Here is a 14,036-nt window from a genome sequence, read left to right as displayed (position 1 = left end):
CTTCTTATTGACGATGAAACACAGATATTGCATCCGAATTTAATACAAAAGGCACAATGCCGACTTAAGTACAAGAGGACTGACACTCTAACTTTCTATGATTTGAAACTCTCCTGTGAGTCTAGTTTTAGGTTCCGATGCTTCACTTCAGGTTTACTGTATCCCTTGGACCTTCTTATTGACGATGAAACACAGAGATTGCATCCGAATTTAATACAAAAGGCACAATGCCGACTTAAGTAAAAGAGGACTGATACTCTCACTTTCTATGATTTGAAGCTCGCCTGTGAGTCCAGTTTTAGATTCCGATTTTTCACTTCAGGTTTGCTGTATCCCTTGGACTTTCGTATTGACGATGAAACACAGAAATTGCATCCGAATTTAATACAAAATGCACAATGCCGACTTCAGTAAAAGAGGACTGACACTCTCACTTTCTATGATTTGAAGCTCTCCTGTGAGTCCAGTTTTAGATTCCGATGCGTCACTTCAGTTTACTGTATCCCTTGGACATTCTTATTGACGATGAAACTCAGAAATTGCATCCGAATTTAATACAAAGCGCACAATTGCGACTTAAGTACAAGAGGACTGACACTCTCACTTTCCATGATTTAAACCTCTGCTGTGAGTCCAGTTTTAGATTCCGATGCTTCACTTCAGGTTTACTGTATCCCTTGGACCCTCTTATTGACGATGAAACACAGAAATTGCATCCGAATTTAATACAAAAGGCACAATGCCGACGTAAGTAAAAGAGGACTGACACTCTCACTTTCTATGATTTGAACCTCTCCTCTGAGTCTAGTTTTAGATTCCGATACTTCACTTCAGGTTTACTGTATCCCTTGGACCTTCTTATTGACGATGAAACACAGAAATTGCATCCGAATTTAATAAAAAAGTCACAATGCCGACTTAAGTAAAAGAGGACTGATACTCTCACTTTCTATGATTTTAAGCTCGCCTGTGGGTCCAGTTTCAGATTTCGATGATTCACTTCAGTTTACTGTATCCCTTGGACCTTCTTATTGACGATGAGACACAGAAATTGCATTTGAATTTAATACAAATAGCACAATGCCGACTTAAGTACAAGAGGACTGACACACTCACTTTCTATGATTTGAACTTCTCCTGTGGGTCCAGTTTTAGATTCCGATGCTCCACTTCAGGTTTACTGTATACCTTGCACCTACTTATTGACGATGAAACACAGACATTGCATCCAAATTTAATACAAAAGGCACAATGCTGACTTAAGTACAAGAGGACTGACACTCTCTCTTTCTATGATTTGTACCTCTCCTGTGAGTCCAGTTTTAGATTCCGATGCTTCACTTCAGTTTACTGTATCCCTTGGACCATCTTATTGACGATGAAACAAGGAAATTGCATCCGAATTTAATACAAAAGGCACAGTGCCGCCTTAAGTACCAGAGGACTGACACTCTTACTTTCTATGATTTGAACCTCTCCTCTGAGTCTAGTTTTAGATTCCGATACTTCACTTCAGGTTTACTGTATCCCTTGGCCCTTCTTATTGACGATGAAACACAGAAATTGCATCCGAATTTAATACAAAAGTCACAATGCCGACTTAAGTACAAGAAGACTGACGTTCTCACTTTCTATGATTTGAACCTCTCCTGTAAGTCCAGTTTTAGATTCCGATGCTTCACTTCAGATGTACTGTATACCTTGCACCTTCTTATTGACGATGAAACACAGAAATTGCATCGGAATTAAATTCAAAAGGCACAATGCCGACTTAAGTACAAGAGGACTGACTCTCTAACTTTCTATGATTTAAACCTCTCCTGTGAGTCCAGTTTTACATTCCGATGCTTCACTTCAGGTTTTCTGTATCCTTTGGACCTTCTTATTGACGATGAAACACAGACATTGCATCCTAATTTAATACAAAAGGCACAATGCCGACTTAAGTACAAAAGGACTGACACTCTCACATTCTATGATTTAAACCTCTCCTGTGAGTCCAGTTTTAGATTCCGATGCTTCACTTCAGGTTTACTGTATACCTTGCTCCTTCTTATTGACGATGAAACACAGAAATTGCATCCGAATTTAATACAAAATGCACAATGCCGACTTAAGTAAAAGAGGACTGACACTCTCACTTTCTATGATTTGAAGCTCGTCTGTGAGTCCAGCTTCAGATTCCGATGCTTCACTTCTGTTTACTGTATCCCTTGGACCTTCTTATTGACGATGAAACACAGAATTTGTATCCGGATTTAATAAAAAATGCGCAATGCCGACTTAAGTACAAGAGGACTGACACACACACTTTCTATGATTTGAACCTCTGCTGTGAGTCCAGTTTTGGACTCCGATGCTTCACTTCAGGTTAACTGTATCTCTTGGACCTTCTTATTGACGATGAAGCACAGAAATTGCATTAGAATTTAATACAAAAGGCAATGTGCCGACTTAAGTACTAGAGGACTGACACTCTCACTTTCTATGATTTGAACCTCTCCTGTGAGTCTTGTTTTAGATTCCGATACTTCACTTCAGGTTTACTGTATCCCTTGGACCTTCTTATTGACGATGAAACACAGAAATTGCATCCCAATTTAATACAAAATTCACAATGCCGACTGAAGTACAAGAAGACTGACACTCTCACTTTCTATGATTTGAACCTCTCCTGTGAGTCCAGTTTTAGATTCCGATGCTTCACTTCAGGTGTACTGTATACCTCGCACCTTCTTATTGACGATGAAACACAGAAATTGCATCGGAATTAAATTCAAAAGGCACAATGCCGACTGAAGTGCAAGAGGACTGACTCTCTAACTTTCTATGATTTGAACCTCTCCTGTGACTCCACTTTTACATTCCGATGCTTCACTTCAGGTTTACTGTATCCTTTGGACCTTCTTATTGACGATGAAACACAGAAATTGCATCCGAATTTAATACAAAGGGCACAATGCCGACTTAAGTACAAAAGGACTGACACTCTCACTTTCTATGATTTGAACCTCTCCTGTGAGTCCAGTTTTAGATTCCGATGCTTCACTTCGGGTATACCGTATACCTTGCACCTTCTTATCGACGATGAAACACAGAAATTACATCCATATTTAATACAAACGGCACAATGCCGACTTATGTACAAGAGGACTGACACTCTCACTTTCCATGATTTGAACCTCTCGTGTGAGTCCAGTTTAAGATTCCGATGCTTCACTTCAGGTTTACTGTATCCCTAGGACCTTCTTATTGACGATGAAACACAGAAATTGCATCCGAATTTAATACAAAAGCACAATGCCGACTTAAGTAAAAGTGGACTGACACTCTCACTTTCTATGATTTGAAGCTCGCCTGTGGGTCCAGTTATAGAATCTGATGCTTCACTTCAGTTTACTGTATCCCTTGGACCTTCTTATTGACGATGAAACACAGAAATTGCGTCCGAATTTAATACAAGAGGCACAATGCCGACTTAAGTACAAGAGGACTGACACTCTCACTTTCTATGATTGGAACCTCTCCTGTGAGTCCAGTTTTAGATTCCGATGCTTCACTTCAGTTTACCGTATCCCTTGGACCTTCTTAGTGACGATGAAACACAGAAATTGCATCCGAATTTAATACAAAACGCACAATGCTGACTTAAGTACAAGAGGACTGACACTCTCACTTTCTATGATTTGAGCCTCTCCTGTGGGTCCAATTTTAGATTCCGATGCTTCACTTCAGGTTTACTGTATCCCTTGGACCTTCTTATTGACGATGAAAAACAGAAATTGCATCCGAATTTAATACAAAAGGCGCAATGCCGACTTAACTACAAGACGACTGACACTCCCACATTCTATGATTTGAACCTCTGCTGTGAGTCCAGTTTTAGATTCCGATGCTTCACTTCAGATTTACTGTATCCCTTGGACCATCTTATTGACGATGAAACACAGAAATTGCATCCGAAATTAATTCAAAAGGCACAATGCCAGCTTAAGTACAAGAGGACTGACACTCTCACTTTCTATGATTTGAACCTCTACTGAGAGCCCTGTTTTAGATTCCAATGCTTCACTTCTGGTGTACTGCATACCTAGCACCTTCTTATTGACGATGAAACACAGAAATTGCATCGGAATTAAATTCAAAAGGCACAATGCCGAGTTAAGTACAAGATGACTGACACTCTAACTTTCTATGATTTGAACTACTCCTGTGAGTCGAGTTTTAGATTCCGATGCTTCACTTCAGGTTTACTGTATCCCTAGGACCTTATTATTGACGATGAAACTCAGAAATTGCATCTGAATTTAATACGAAAGGCACAATGCCGACTTAAGTACAATAGGACTGAAACTCTCACTTTCAATGATTAGAACCACTTCTGTGAGTCCAGTTTTAGATTCCGATGGTTCACTCCAGGTTTGCTGTATCCCTTGGACCATCTTATTGACGATGAAACACAGAAATTGCATCCGAATTTAATACAAAATGCACAATGCCGACTTAAGTAAAAGAGGACTGACACTCTCACTTTCTATGATTAGAAGCTCTCGTGTGAGTCCAGTTTTTGATTCCGTTGCTTCACTTCAGTTTACTGTATCCCTTGGACCTTCTTATTGACGGTGAAACACAGAAACTGCATCCGAATTTAATACAAAAGGCGCAATGCCGAATTAACTACAAGAGGACTGACACTCCCACATTCTATGATTTGAACCTCTGCTGTGAGTCCAGTTTTAGATTCCGATGCTTCACTTCAGATTTACTGTATCCCTTGGACCATCTTATTGACGATGAAAAACAGAAATTGCATCCGAAATTAATACAAAAGGCACAATGCCAACATAAGTACAAGAGGACTGACACTCTCACTTTCTATGATTTGAACCTCTACTGTGAGTCCTGTTTTAGATTCCGATGCTTCACTTCTGGTGTACTGTATACCTTGCACCTTCTTATTGACGATGAAACACAGAAATTGCATCGGAATTAAATTCAAAAGGCACAATGCCGACTTAAGCACAAGAGGACTGACACTCTCACTTTCTATGATTTGAACCTCTCCTGTGAGTCCAGTTTTAGATTGCGTTGCTTCACTTCCGGTGTACTGTATACCTTGCACCTTCTTATTGACGATGAAACACAGAAATTGCATCCGAATTTAATACAAAAGGCACAATGCCGACTTAAGTACAAGAAGACTGACACTCTCACTTTCTATGATTTGAACCTCTCCTGTGAGTCCAGTTTTAGATTCCGATGCTACACTTTACGTTTACTGTATCCCTTAGACCTTCTTATTGACGATGAAACACTGAAATTGCATCCGAATTTAATACAATAGCACAATGCCGACTTAAGTACAAGAAGACTGACACTCTCACTTTCTATGATTTGAAGCTCTCCTGTGAGTCCAGTTTTAGATTCCGATGCTCCACTTCAGGTATACTGTATCCCTTGGACCTTCTAATTGACGATGAAACACAGAAATTGCATCCGAATGTATTACAATAGCACAATGCCAACTTAACTACAAGAGGACTGACACTCTCACTTTCTATGATTTGAACCTCTCCTGTGAGTCCAATTTATAGATTCCGATGCTTCATTTCAGGTTTACTGTATACCTTGCACCTTCTTATTGACGACGAAACACAGAAATTGCATCCGAATTTTATACAAAATGCACAATGCCGACTCAAGTACAGGAGGACTGACACACTAACTTTCTATGATTTGAACCTCTCCTGTGAGTCCAGTTTTAGATTCCATAGTTTCACATCAGATTTACTGTATACCTTGCACCTTCTTATTGATGATGAAACACAGAAATTGCATCTGATTTTTATATACAAAAGTCACAATGCAGACTTATGTACAAGAGGACTGACACTCTAACTTTCTATGATATGAACCTGTCCTGTAAGTCCAGTTTTAGATTCCGATGATTAACTTCAGGTTTACTGTATACCTTGGACCTTCGCATTGACGATGAAGCACAGAAATTGCATCGGAATTAAATTCAAAAGCACAATGCCGAGTTAAGTACAAGAGGACTGACAATCTAAGTTTCTATGATTTAAACCTCTAAAGTGAGACCAGTTTTAGATTCCGATGCATCACCTCAGGTTTACTGAATCCCTTGGACCTTCTTTTTGACGATGAAGCACAGAATTTGCATCCGAATTTAATACACAAGGCACAATGCCGACTTAAGTACAAGAGGACTGACACTCTCACTTTCTATGATTTGAACCTCTCCTGTGAGTCCAGTTTTGAATTTGATGCTTCACGTCAGGTTTTTCTGTACCCCTTGGACCTTCTTATTCACGATGAAACACAGAAATTGCATCGGAATTAAATTCAAAAGGCACAATGCCGACTTAAGTACAAGAGGACTGACACTCTAACTTTCTATTATTAGAACCGCTCCTGTGAGTCCAGTTCTAGATTCCGATGCTTCACTTCAGGTTTACTGTGTCCCTCGGATCTTCGTATTGACAATGAAACACAGAAATTGCATCGGAATTAAATTCAAAAGGCACAATGCTGTCTTAGGTACAAGAGGACTGAGACTCTAACTTTCTATGATTTGAACCTCTCCTGTGAGTCCAGTTTTAGATTCCGATGCTTCACTTCAGGTTTACTGTATACCTTACACGTTCGTATTGACGATGAAATTCAGAAATTGAATCGGAATTAAATTCAAAATAGCACAATGCCGACTTAAGTACAAGAGGAAGGACACTCTAACATTCTATGATTTAAACCTCTCCGGTGAATTTAGTTTTAGATTCCGATGCTTCACTTCAGGTTTACTGTATCCCTTGGACCTTCTTATTGACGATGAAACTCAGAAATTGCATCTGAATTTATTACAAAAGGCACAATGCCGACTTAAGTACAAGAGGACTGACACTCTCACTTTCAATGATTTGAACCACTCCTGTGAGTCCAGTTTTAGATTCCTATGGTTCACTTCAGGTTTAGCGTATACCTTGCACCATCTTATTGACGATGAAACACAGAAATTGCATCGGAATTAAATTCAAAATGCACAATGTCGACTTAAGTAAAAGAGGACGGACACTATAACTTTCTATGATTTGAACCTCTCCTGTGAGTCCAGTTTTACATTCCGATGCTTCACTTCAGGTTTACTGTATTCTTTGGACCTTCTTATTGACGATGAAACACAGAAATTGCATCCGAATTTAATACAAAAGTCACAATGCCGACTTAAGTACAAAAGGACTGACACTCTCACTTTCTATGATTTGAACCTCTCCTGTGAGTCCAGTTTTTGATTCCGATGCATCACTTCAGGTTTACTGTATCCCTTGGACCATCTTATTGACGATGAAACACATAAATTGCATCCGAATTTATTACAAAAGGCACAATGCCGACCTAAGTACAAGAGGACTGACACTCTAACTTTCTATGATTTGAACCTCTCCTGTGAGTCGAGTTTTAGATTCCGATGCTTCACATCAGGTTTACTGTATACCTTGGACCTTCTTATTGACGATGAAACTTAGGAGTGGCATCGGAATTAAATTCAAAAGCCACAATGCCGACTTAAGTACAAGAGAGTGACAGTCTAACTTTCTGTGATTTGAACCTATCCTGTGTGTCCATTTTTAGATGCCAATGTTACACTTTGTGTAACTGCATACCATGGACATTCTTATTGACGATGGAGCACAGAAATTGCATCGGAATTAAATTCAAAAGGCACAATGCCTACTTAAGTACAAGAGGACTGAGACTCTAACTTTCTATAATTTGAACCACTCCTGTGAGTCCAGTTTTAGATTCCGATGCTTCAGTTCAGGTTTACTGTATAGCTTGGACCTTCTTATTGACGATGAAACACAGAAATTGCATCGGAATTAAATTCAAAAGGCACAATGCTGACATAAGTACAAGAGGACTGACACTCTAACTTTCTATGATTTGAACCTCTAATGTGAGTCCAGTTTTAGATTCCGATGCTTCACCTCAGGTTTACTGTATCCCTTGGACCTTCTTTTTGACGATGAAGCACAGAAATTGCATCAGAACTAAATTCAAAAGGCACAATGCCGAGTTAAGTGCAAGAGGGCTGACACTCTAACATTCTATGATTTAAACCTGTAAAGTGAGTCCAGTTTTAGATTTTGATGCTTCACCTCAGGTTTACTGTATCCCTTGGACCTTCTTTTTGACGATGAATCAGAGAAATTGCATCGGAATTAAATTCAAAAGGCACAATGCCGACTTAAGTACAAGAGGACTGACACTCTAACTTTCTATGATTTGAACCTCTAATGTGAGTCCAGTTTTAGATTCCGATGCTTCACTTCAGGTTTACTGTATACCATGGACCTTCTTATTGACGATGAAACTTATGAGTGGCATAGGAATTAAATTCAAAAGCCACAATGCCGACTTAAGTACAAGAGAGTGACACTCTAACTTTCTATGCTTTGAACCACTCCTGTGAGTCCAGTTTTAGATTCCGATGCTTCACTTCAGGTTTACTGTATACGTTGCACCTATGTACTGACGATGAAACACAGAAATTGCATCGGAATTAAATTCAAAAGGCACAATGCCGAGTTAAGTACAAGATGACTGACACTCTAACTTTCTATGATTTGAACTGTTCCTGTGAGTCGAGTTTTAGATTCCAATGCTTCACTTCAGGTTTACTGTATACCTTGGACCTTCTCATTGACGATGAAACTTAGGATTTGCATCGGAATTAAATTCAAAAGCCACAATGCCGTTTTAAGTACAAGAGGAGTGACACTCTAACTTTCTATGATTTGAGCCACTCCTGTGAGTCCAGTTTTAGATGCCGATTTTACATTTCAGGTTTACTGTATACCATGGACCTTCATATTGACGATGGAGCACAGAAATTGCATCGGAATTAAATTCAAAAGGCACAATGCCGACTTAAGGACAAGAGGACTGAGACTCTAACTTTCTATGATTTGAACCTCTCCTGTGAGTTTAGTTTTAGATTCCAATGCTTCACTACACGTTTGCTGTATCCCTTGGACCTTCTTATTGACGATGTAACACAGAAATTGCATTCAAATTTAATACAAAAGGCACAATGCCGACTTAAGTACAAGAGGACTGACACTCTCACTTTCTGGGATTTGAACCTCTCCTGTGAGTCCAGTTTTAGATTCCGATGCTTCACTTCAGGTTCACTGTATACCTTGCACCTTCTTATTGACAATGAAACACAGCAACTGCATCGGAATTAAATTCAAAAGGCACAATGCCGACTTAAGTTCAAGAGGACAGACACTGTAACTTCCTATGATTTGAACCTCTCCTGTGAGTCCAGTTTTACATTTCGATGCTTCACTTCAGGTTTACTGTTTCCTTTAAACCTTCTCATTGACGATGAAACACAGAAATTGCATCCAAATTTCATACAAAAGGCACAATGCCGACTTAAGTACAAAAGGACTGACACTCTCACTTTCTATGATTTGAACCTCTCCTGTGAGTCCAGTTTTAGATTCCGATGCTTCACATCAGGTTTACTGTATACCTTGCACCTTCTTATTGACGATGAAACACAGAAATTACATCCGAATTTAATACAAACGGCACAATACCGACTTAAGCACCAGAGGACTGACACTCTCACTTTCTATGATTTGAACCTCTCGTGTGAGTCCAGTTTAAGATTCCGATGCTTCAGTTCAGGTTTACTGTATCCCATGGACCTTCTTATTGACGATGACACACAGAAATTGCATCCGAATTTAATACAAAAGGCACAATGCCGATTTATGTAAAAGAGGACTGACACTCTCACTTTCTATGATTTGAAGCTCGCCTGTGGGTCCAGTTATAGATTCCGATGCTTCACTTGAGTTTAATGTATCCCTTGGACCCTCTTATTGACGATGAAACACAGAAATTGCATCCGAATTTAATACAAGAGGCACAATGCCGACTTAAGTACAAGAGGACTGACACTCTCACTATCTATTATTAGAACCCCTCCTGTGAGTCCAGTTTAAGATTCCGATGCTTCACTTCAGTTTACTGTATCCCTTGGACCTTCTTATTGACGATTAAACACAGAAATTGCGTCCGAATTTAATAGAAAACGCACAATGCCGACTTAAGTACAAGAGGACTGACACTCTCACTTTCTATAATTTGAACCTCTCCTGTGGGTCCAGTTTTAGATTCCGATGCTTCACTTCAGGTTTACTGTATCCCTTGGACCTTCTTATCGACGATGAAAAACAGAAATTGCATCTGAATTTAATACAAAAGGCACAATGCCGACTTAAGTAAAAGAAGACTGACACTCTCACTTTCTATGATTTGAACCTCTCCTGTGAGTCCAGTTTTAGATTCCGATGCTTCACTTCAGTTTACTGTATCCCTTGGACCTTCTTATTGACGGTGAAACACAGAAATTGCATCCGAATTTAATACAAAAGGCGCAATGCCGACTTAACTACAAGAGGACTGACACTCCGACATTCTATGATTTGAACCTCTGCTGTGAGCCCAGTTTTAGATTCCGATGCTTCACTTCAGATTTACTGTATCCCTTGGACCTTCTAATTGACGATGAAACACAGAAATTGCATCCGAATTTAATACAATAGCACAATGCCAACTTAACTACAAGAGGACTGACACTCTCACTTTCTATGATTTTAACCTCTCCTGTGAGTCCAGTTTTAGACTCCGATGCTTCATTTCAGGTTTACTGTATACCTTGCACCTTCTTATTGACGACGAAACACAGAAATTGCATCGGAATTTTATACAAAATGCACAATGCCGACTCAAGTACAAGAGGACTGACACTGTAACTTTCTACGATTTGAACCTCTCCTGTGAGTCCAGTTTTAGATTCCATAGTTTCACTTCAGGTTTACTGTATACCTTGCACCTTCTTATGGATGATGAAACACTGAAATTGCATCTGAATTTAATACAAAAGTCACAATGCCGACTTAAGTACAAGAGGACTGACACTCTAACTTTCTATGATTTAAACCTGTAAAGTGAGTCCAGTTTTAGATTTCGATGCTTCACCTCAGGTTTACTGTATCCCTTGGACCTTCTTTTTGACGATGAATCACAGATATTGCATCGGAATTAAATTCAAAAGGCACAATGCCGACTTAAGTACAAGAGGACTGACACTCTAACTTTCTATGATTTGAACCTCTCCTGTGAGTCCAGTTTTTGATTCCGATGCTTCACTTCAGGTTTACTGTATCCCTTGGACCATCTTATTGACGATGAAACACATAAATTGCATCCGAATTTATTACAAAAGGCACAATGCCGAACTAAGTACAAGAGGACTGACACTCTAACTTTCTATGATTTGAACCTCTCCTGTGAGTCGAGTTTTAGATTCCGATGCTTCACATCAGGTTTACTGTATACCTTGGACCTTCTTATTGACGATGAAACTTAGGAGTGGCATCGGAATTAAATTCAAAAGCCACAATGCCGACTTAAGTACAAGAGAGTGACAGTCTAACTTTCTGTGATTTGAACCTATCCTGTGTGTCCAGTTTTAGATGCCAATGTTACACTTTGTGTAACTGCATACCATGGACATTCTTATTGACGATGGAGCACAGAAATTGCATCGGAATTAAATTCAAAAGGCACAATGCCTACTTAAGTACAAGAGGACTGAGACTCTAACTTTCTATAATTTGAACCACTCCTGTGAGTCCAGTTTTAGATTCCGATGCTTCACTTCAGGTTTACTGTATAGCTTGGACCTTCTTATTGACGATGAAACACAGAAATTGCATCGGAATTAAATTCAAAAGGCACAATGCTGACTTAAGTACAAGAGGACTGACACTCTAACTTTCTATGATTTGAACCTCTAATGTGAGTCCAGTTTTAGATTCCGATGCTTCACCTCAGGTTTACTGTATCCCTTGGACCTTCTTTTTGACGATGAAGCACAGAAATTGCATCGGAACTAAATTCAAAAGGCACAATGCCGAGTTAAGTGCAAGAGGGCTGACACTCTAACTTTCTATGATTTAAACCTGTAAAGTGAGTCCAGTTTTAGATTTTGATGCTTCACCTCAGGTTTACTGTATCCCGTGGACCTTCTTTTTGACGATGAATCAGAGAAATTGCATCGGAATTAAATTCAAAAGGCACAATGCCGACTTAAGTACAAGAGGACTGACACTCTAACTTTCTATGATTTGAACCTCTAATGTGAGTCCAGTTTTAGATTCCGATGCTTCACTTCAGGTTTACTGTATACCATGGACCTTCTTATTGACGATGAAACTTATGAGTGGCATAGGAATTAAATTCAAAAGCCACAATGCCGACTTAAGTACAAGAGAGTGACACTCTAACTTTCTATGCTTTGAACCACTCCTGTGAGTCCAGTTTTAGATTCCGATGCTTCACTTCAGGTTTACTGTATACGTTGCACCTATGTACTGACGATGAAACACAGAAATTGCATCGGAATTAAATTCAAAAGGCACAATGCCGAGTTAAGTACAAGATGACTGACACTCTAACTTTCTATGATTTGAACTACTCCTGTGAGTCGAGTTTTAGATTCCAATGCTTCACTTCAGGTTTACTGTATACCTTGGATCTTCTCATTGACGATGAAACTTAGGATTTGCATCGGAATTAAATTCAAAAGCCACAATGCCGTTGTAAGTACAAGAGGAGTGACACTCTAACTTTCTATGATTTGAGCCACTCCTGTGAGTCCAGTTTTAGATGCCGATTTTACATTTCAGGTTTACTGTATACCATGGACCTTCTTATTGACGATGGAGCACAGAAATTGCATCGGAATTAAATTCAAAAGGCACAATGCCGACTTAAGGACAAGAGGACTGAGACTCTAACTTTCTATGATTTGAACCTCTCCTGTGAGTTTAGTTTTAGATTCCAATGCTTCACTACACGTTTGCTGTATCCCTAAGACCTTCTTATTGACGATGTAACACAGAAATTGCATTCGAATTTAATACAAAAGGCACAATGCCGACTTAAGTACAAGAGGACTGACACTCTCACTTTCTGGGATTTGAACCTCTCCTGTGAGTCCAGTTTTAGATTCCGATGCTTCACTTCAGGTTCACTGTATACCTTGCACCTTCTTATTGACAATGAAACACAGCAACTGCATCGGAATTAAATTCAAAAGGCACAATGCCGACTTAAGTTCAAGAGGACAGACACTGTAACTTCCTATGATTTGAACCTCTCCTGTGAGTCCAGTTTTACATTTCGATGCTTCACTTCAGGTTTACTGTTTCCTTTAAACCTTCTCATTGACGATGAAACACAGAAATTGTATCCAAATTTCATACAAAAGGCACAATGCCGACTTAAGTACAAAAGGACTGACACTCTCACTTTCTATGATTTGAACCTCTCCTGTGAGTCCAGTTTTAGATTCCGATGCTTCACTTCAGGTTTACTGTATACCTTGCACCTTCTTATTGACGATGAAACACAGAAATTACATCCGAATTTAATACAAACGGCACAATACCGACTTAAGCACCAGAGGACTGACACTCTCACTTTCTATGATTTGAACCTCTCGTGTGAGTCCAGTTTAAGATTCCGATGCTTCAGTTCAGGTTTACTGTATCCCATGGACCTTCTTATTGACGATGACACACAGAAATTGCATCCGAATTTAATACAAAAGGCACAATGGCGATTTATGTAAAAGGGGACTGACACTCTCACTTTCTATGATTTGAAGCTCGCCTGTGGGTCCAGTTATACATTCCGATGCTTCACTTCAGTTTACTGTATCCCTTGGACCTTCTTATTGACGATTAAACACAGAAATTGCGTCCGAATTTAATAGAAAACGCACAATGCCGACTTAAGTACAAGAGGACTGACACTCTCACTTTCTATAATTTGAACCTCTCCTGTGGGTCCAGTTTTAGATTCCGATGCTTCACTTCAGGTTTACTGTATCCCTTGGACCTTCTTATCGACGATGAAAAACAGAAATTGCA

Source organism: Schistocerca americana, chromosome 8, assembly GCF_021461395.2.
Source record: "Schistocerca americana isolate TAMUIC-IGC-003095 chromosome 8, iqSchAmer2.1, whole genome shotgun sequence".
Lineage (NCBI taxonomy): Eukaryota > Metazoa > Arthropoda > Insecta > Orthoptera > Acrididae > Schistocerca > Schistocerca americana.
Note: the sequence above shows the minus strand (reverse complement) of the source record.